This window comes from Lathyrus oleraceus, chromosome 7, assembly GCF_024323335.1.
Source record: "Lathyrus oleraceus cultivar Zhongwan6 chromosome 7, CAAS_Psat_ZW6_1.0, whole genome shotgun sequence".
Classification (NCBI taxonomy): domain Eukaryota; kingdom Viridiplantae; phylum Streptophyta; class Magnoliopsida; order Fabales; family Fabaceae; genus Lathyrus; species Lathyrus oleraceus.
The window spans coordinates 509,541,933-509,549,938 of record NC_066585.1 but is presented as its reverse complement, the minus strand read 5'-3'; positions in this window follow the sequence as shown (position 1 = coordinate 509,549,938).

Sequence of the window (8,006 nt, the reverse complement as noted above, 5' to 3'; positions counted from 1 at the left end):
TGCACACATCTTTGGAAAGTCGTCGGTGCATTGCACAACCCAAAGGGCATTTTACGGTATGCGAAAATTCCAAAAGGACATGTGAAAGCCGTCTTTTCATGATCGGCCGGGTCAACCGCAATTTGGTTATACCCGGAATAGCCATCTAAGAAACAATAGTATTGTTGCCCAGAAAGTCTTTCTAGCATTTGATCCATGAACGGGAGTGGAAAGTGATCTTTTCGAGTTGCGGTATTCAACCGCCTATAATCAATGCACATACGCCACCCCGTTTCCACTTTTGTCGGGATCAACTCATCCTTTTCATTTCGAATCACGGTAATGCCACCTTTCTTCGGAACCACATGTACAGAACTAACCCATGGGCTATCAAAAATCGGGTAAATCATTCCCGCATCCAACAACTTAACAACTTCCTTTCTAACAACCTTCAAAGTAGTATTTAAGCGGCGTTGCGGTTGAGCTACCGGCTTAAAGTCCTCTTCCATTAAGACCTTGTGCATGCAATAGGAAGGACTAATTCCTTTGAGATCGGAAAGAGTCCAACCCATGGCTTCTTGATTCTTTTTCAAAACATTGATCAAACGGGCTTCTTCATTCTTTGACAAAAGATTGCTTATGATAACCGGCTTTGCTTCGGTCTCGTCGAGGAATGCATACTTCAAATTAGAAGGTAACATTTTCAATTCAATCGGCGATTTTTCTTCATTAACCTCCTTCTTCAATACTTCCTCCTCAACTTCCCACGGATGTAACTCTTTTAGACTATCAAGTTCCCTTAGGCATTCATCAAGAGCTTGCTCTTCTTCAACTGTGAAAACTTCAAAGGAGTCATCAAGAGCTAACTCCATAGGAGATATCTCATGAACATGTTTAGAAACTTCAAAAGTTGCCTCTTTGATCACATCAATGCGAAAGCTATCACGCCTATCCTTTGAATGTTCATGGCTTCGAATAGATCAAAAGTAACTTCTTCATTTTGGACCCTTACTTTCATCAAACCGTCGTCAACGTCAATCATCATGCGTGCGGTTTTCATGAACGGTCGGCCAAGAATAAGCGGAGCATCGTCATCTTCTTCCATATCAATCACAATGAAATCAACCGGGAAGAAGAATTTGTCAACTTTGACCAATACATCTTGGGCTAACCCATGAGGATGGGTAGTCGACTTATCGGCCAATTGCAAAGTCATCCGGATGGCCTTCATTTCAATGTTGCCAAGCCTCTTCACAATAGACAATGGTATTAGATTAATGCTTGACCCCAAATCAATTAGCCCTTTTTCGACATAGAAATCACCAATTGTAACCGGCAAAGTAACTCGTCCCGGGTCAACCTCTTTTCTCGGAAGCGTCCGTTGAATGATTGCACTACAACTAGCATCTAGGGCAATTGTCTCCGGTTCCGTGTACCTCCGCTTTTTAGTAAGTATGTCTTTCATGAATTTCACATACTTAGGCATATGCTCCAATGCTTCGGCAAACGGAATGTTCACTTGAAGTTGTTTGAATATATCCATGAACCGGGCGTAATGCCGTTCATTCTCCCTCTTAGATGGAGCATGTGGATACGAAAGGTTTTGGATTGGAGTAGCGCCCACTACCTCCTTTCCTTTAGAAACTCTAGAATTCCTCTCTCTTTTCTTTTTTACTCCCTCCACCATCACTTCATCACTCTTATTTTTTTCAACTTCCACACTTTCTTTATTTTCTACTTCACCATTTTTTTCATTCTTTTCAACTTCTTCCTCACTCCACTCCCCAACTTCACCATTTTTGCTATCCTCTATTTTTTTCTCCTCATCTTTTTTCTCATCCTCTCTTTTTTCACTCTCATCTCTTTTTTTACTCTCACTAATCAACTCCCTTCCACTTCTCGTCGTTATCGCTTTACAATGCTCTTTTGGATTCGTTTGTGTGTTCGCCGAAAAAGATGGTCCGGGTTGTTGTTCCGCTAGTTGTTTAGCAAGTTGATCGACTTGAGTTTCGAGATTTTTGATTTCCGCATCGTTGCTCTTTTTATTAGCCACCGACAATTGCATAAATTGTGTCAATGTCTCTTCTAACTTTGAAGTCACGACCGGCGGTTGTTGAGGTTGGTAAGGATTTTGACGGCTAGAAGTACCACCCCCATAACCTTGGTTATGGTGATAGTTAGCCTTTGGCTAGAACCCTTGATTCCCTTGAAAGTGTTGTTGTTGATTTTGAGGAGGTTGTTGATACGGTTGTTGTTGTTGTTGCCTCGGTTGGTAGTCTCGTTGGTTCGCCATTTAATTCACCTCTTCGAACCCGGGAGGTGGGCAAAACCCGGTGTCATGATCACCCTTGCAAAGCTCACAACAAGCTATTTGTTGTGAAATAAGTTTATTTTGGGCAAGAATAGCATCATTTGTCCCAAGTTCAAGCACTCCCGGTTTCTTCAAAGTGTTGCCTCTACTTTGACTTTGGAGGTCATTTAGATCCATACGGTTAATGATATCAGTAGCTTCGGCGGCGCTTTTAGACAACAAAGAACCACCCGAGGTAGCATCCAACAAAGTCTTGCAATTAGGTTGAAGGCCATTCTTGAAAATGTGGATTTGCGTCAATTCGTCAAAACCATACCCTTTGCACTTTCGAAGCATGGATTTAAATCTTTCTCATGCCTCATTCAATGATTCGTTGGCTCCTTGCGAAAACACGGAGATAGCCGTTTTGGATTCCATGAACCGGTTGTGGGAGAAAAAACTTTCAATGAACTTCTCTTCCAACACGTTCCAATCCGTCATGACTGCAGGTGTTTGATCCAAGTACCAATCTTTGGCTTTGCCGAGCAAAGCATGAGGAGATAGTCTTTTAAACAACGGTAGCTCTTGAGCTTGATCAACTCCGGCTACCAATAATATCTCGTAAAATTTGGTGAGAAAAGCAAAGGGGTCTTCATGGTCCATTCCGGTGAATGGACTTCCATATAGCAAGTTAAGAGTTCCCGTCTTCATCTCGGCTTGCCTTCCCTGGTGGTTGGCAAACTGAGCTGTATTCCTCGGACTGTTGACACATGGTGTGGAAACGGGCAGTGGTGGTGGTCGATCCATGATAGGTGTGAAAGGTGGTGGGTGTGTTGTAGAAGAACCTTCTCCTTGTTCTTGTCGTTGTCTAGCTTGTTGCCTCCTTCGTCTTGTTCTGCTATTCAGTCTCCTTGCGGTTCTTTTGATCTCGGGATCAAAAAGAAGTTGGTCCTCAGGAACCTTCCCTCGCATAAAACAAAAGCTGCACACTAAACCAAACAAATTAACAAGCACAAGTCAAAAATTCGGAAGTTAAAAATTCAGCAACTATTGCGATACTCGCAATATCAATTCACAATCCCCGGCAACGACGCCATTTTGTTGGAACAGGGTTAGAGTATCGGGATTTGTTATCGTCTCCACAGGAATTATGTGATATTGCCGCCGTTCGACAGTTGTTAAGTTCTTAACTTATAGTAACAAGGGGGATTTAGTTTTCGGTTACGGTAGCTTGCATAAAAAGTAAGAAATTGCGGTAAAAGTTTTGGTTTTACGATTTGAGAAAGATTGTCAAAGTTAGGGTTCGACGATCACTTTGCATGCATATGTTCGATCAAACAAAACTCATAAACTCCATTAGATGATAAACACATTCACAAAGTCCTCCCAATGTGTTTATTTCTAACACATATTGTGGTTTTTCCCATTTTGATCCATTGTTGATTTCTCACACAATCTATCAAAATGACAACTTTTAGGCTTAACTTTTTTAGTGAACAAACTCATTCAATACTATCTCTAGCTAAAGAACAAGGATGGATGAAAACCTAGGTCAAGAGTTGGAAAACACCTTTCAATCATAAACCAACACAAAGAGCTATCAATAAAACAAGGTTTTCACCATACATTCATCATCAAAGAGTTTACAAATGAAGATCAACCCATATACATACAAAGCTTATGATCATCTACATCTAACCTTGACAAAATGAAAGGCTTAGCTACTCATTTTCATGGTAGCTTGAACAACAAGCTTAGGAAGAAGGTTGATCAACATCTGAGTCGAAGAATCGAGATTGGATGGGAATCCACCTTCTTTTTGTAAAATATTGTCAAGAGAAGAAGAAGAATGAGAAATGGGGTTTCTAGGGCACAAAAATCACCTCTAGCAAGAAAACAAGGAAAAAGATGATGAAAAATATCTAAGTGTCCTTTCCAAAAAGTAGCCCATGCTACTTATAGTAATGGTTACTGAGCTGTCATGCTCGCTAGGCGAGCAGAATAGTTCGCCTAGCGAGCCCCAAAATAGTCACCAGAAGAGCCTGCGTCCAGAGGAATCATCCCAGAAAAGTTTGCATCTGTTCGCTAGGCGAACACTCCTTCGCTAGGCAAAGCCCTCGCTTCTCTCAATCGCTCCAGCGAGTTTTGATGGTTTTGCTACTGGAATTGCTCGCTACCTGCTCGCTGGATGTTCGCCTAGTGAGTACTTAGCTACTTGCCTCGCCACAGCGAGTTTTGATGGTTTTGCTACTGGAATTGCTAGCTACCTGCTCGCTGGATGCTCGCCTAGCGAGTACTTGATCTTTTTGGTTTTGTCCAAGTCTGGGAGTGTTCGCTGGCATCTCGCTGAGTGCTTGCCTAGCGAGCACTTCGCTACCTCACTCACCTAGCGAGCTTGCTAATGTTTGCTTTCTTTCTAGGTTCCTTTGCCATCTTTCTTGTGCCTTAGTTTTCTACTCTTTCATGCCTAATTCCTGCACAATAACACACAAATTAAAGGTACCAAGATCATTTCCATAGTATTGCAAATCAACAAAAGCAAGGGCGGTTTCGAACACTTTTTCGACAAAAAGGAGTGAAAGATGCCCACATATGATAGCTCAAATAAGCAAACTTGGGCATCTAACAGTTGATCATGAAGTTTTTCTCACCCTGGGTCTCTCTACACGGTTAAGTGTTTGATTCAAAAATCAATAACAAAGCCGAAGATATGATACCAATTAAAGGTAGATGAAAACAAGAAAGGGGGGTTTGAATTGTTTTCACAGGAATTAAAGATTTTTGCAATAGCACACGCAAAGAAGAAATAATAACAACACAAACGATTTATCCCGGTTCGCTTGAAAATCAAAGTTACTCCAATCCACCCGGCCAAGGTGATTTCGCCTTCAACAAGGACTTAATCCATTAATCTCAACAGATTACAAAGTTCGTCTAAGGGTTCAACAACCTATTATCCCTCTCAAGTCTACAGACCTAAACAAGTCACTTGAGGAATCAAAAACAATTACAAGAATTACAAAGTGTTTCACTAGATGCTTCTAGATAAGCAGTATAGACACAATTTAAGAATAGTAAAAGATAACAACACAATATTGAGTAGTAGCTCTTGTATAGAAACTTTTTCTTACAACAATAGTGGTGAAGAAAGAATCGGAGTATGCAAAGCGTGAGTTGTTCTTCATAAGAGTGGTGAAAAAGTTATATGATAAAGTTGTTGTGTAAAAGTTGTATTTTGGAAAGTTGTGAAGAGGCCCTTATATAACACTTGAGATAATATCGTTGGGGGGAAATCGATAAAGATTCCATGCCAACTGTGGGAAAAAATGTATTAAATTCCTTGTCCTTTCCATGGTAGACTAGGAGCATAATCAAATGTTTCCTTAAAAGGATTGTACTACAATTTGTATGCTTCCAGCATAAGTTTCTGACCAGGTGACATCTAATGACGTGTTTCTGAGCATGTGTCAGAGTGAGGTGAGCATGATCAGAGTCTTCAGAGTTAGAGTCTTCAGATATCTCTTTGCAGAGTCTTCAGATAGATTTCTCATAATCAGATCATCAGAGCTTGAACTTCAGAGTCATATTGTTCAGGTAACTACTCCTCAGATGCATTCTGTTCATAGTCAGATATGATTTCTCTTTATGCTGGGTCATCGCTTCTAGACTACTTCAGATGACAAATATTAGTTTCTTAAGAATCAGATGGTGACTTATCAGAGTCATTTCAACTTAGAATCCTGCACACTTAAGAAAACTATTAGGGTACCAAATTGTTTCATTCTTTGTCATCATCGAAACTTAGAGATACATTGTAGAATCAAAATTTTGTTCTAACACATGGAAGATATGAATGGTGCCCTAAGGAAGAAGGAATAATTAGGAATATGCTCGCCAAGGATTCTCATCCTCGTGCCTACATATTCTCATCGTGCAATGAGAAAGTCAGAGCATTCGTAGTTCGTGGAACCACGAGATCAAAGGAAAGATAAAGAAGTGTTGAAAAGTATAAATTACACCAATAGAATGGTAACATTGGAACCCACAAAGGAGAGTGAACTTTGAACAAAAGAGAAAATAGGCGTCTTAGCCAAAAAGAAGGAATTAAGTGTCTGGGTACGAGCAAAACAACTCTTGGTTCACAAGATGGACTTCCGTTATATCGTCCTAAAAGGGTATATACAGGGCCCAAAAGAAAGTATTTATGAGTACAAGGAACAATATATCACTGGATGGGGAACAAACAGTTCGAGATCAAATATGAATAGTATCTTGGATCCATGAAGGAATAGACTCTTAACCGAAGAGTAAATAGGTGTCTTAGCCAAAAAGAAAGAATTAAATGTTTGGGTACAATCCAAACAACTCTTAATTCACAAGGTGGACTGTCATTATATCGTTCTAAAAGGATGTACATGGAGTCCAAGGAGGAGTGTTTTGATCTCAAAAATATGATATTGATCGATGAATGAAGAAACGAATAAGATAAGATTGCTAAATAGGGTAGCTTGTAGAGAATTTGAATTCTCCTGCCTACGTATTCTCACCGTGTAATGAGAAAGTCAGAGCTTTCGTAGTTCAGCCCACTAGGGATGACAACAAGATGATTGAGGCAAAAGAAGTGATTTATTGATAATAGAATACGAGGAGGACTTGGAAGTCATTGGATATGAACCACACTAAAGTCTATGAGTAAAGGTGAATTCGATGAGCAAATGGGTCATGCGTCCCGTACCCAAAGATAACCAGAAAGAGTTAATGGAATTCTCCACTCTCATCCATTCCTTACTACTTAAGGCTCGTGGCATATAATTCTTATCCTAACTTTCAAGTTGCTGGAGAAGAATCTTTGTTGTTCCCTATGATTATGAATGCCTTATGAATCATTCAATTCATGTTGCATTAAATTCTATGAACAAAGGCGGATACCTTGAGCAACTGAGTCATGCGTCCCTTACCCAAGGATACCCTAGACAAGGATAGGAATTCTCCAGTCTCATCATTCTTTGTTGCTTAAGGCTCATGTCATACAACTTGAATTATGATCGATAGTTGTTGGTAGAGTCTTCTACTTATTGCAATGCTTTCTTTATGAAGGGAGAAACTTGCCAATCATATGATTTGAATTGTGCTAAAGTCGATGAATAGAGGTGAATACGATAAACACCTGGGTCATGCGTCCCGTACCCAAGGATATTTAGAATGAGTTAATGGAATTATCCACTCTCATTCATTCTATATTGCTTAAGACTCATGGCACACAACTTCACTCATGTTTGACAAGTGTTGAATTTGACCTTTGTAGTGCTTGAATAGTAGTCATGTCTTATCTTGTCTGAATTGAATTGCATGAATTCTTGAATCTTGATCTTTGAGTTTTGATTGAAGTCTTGAGATCTAGTATCCAGTACACCTTGAGCATAAGGACTTGCCCTATCAAGTGATAAAGAGTCTTTTGATCACTTGAATAGGCTTGGGGAATTGAGCACAGTCAAAGGATTTAATTGATCAAAGTGTACTTTAGTCAACTTAATCAGTTGGGAAAAATAAGTTAGAAATGAATACACATGTACACAATAATCCAAAGGAGTTAATCAATTAATCAGAGAATCTCTACAAGTCATAAAACTAGGGGAGCATGTAAATTAACCTACGAGGAAGAACTTTTCATCCGCACGATTGGAATTTGCAGTGAATGAATATGAAGATGATGAACCTCTCTCAGGTAAATGCAGAA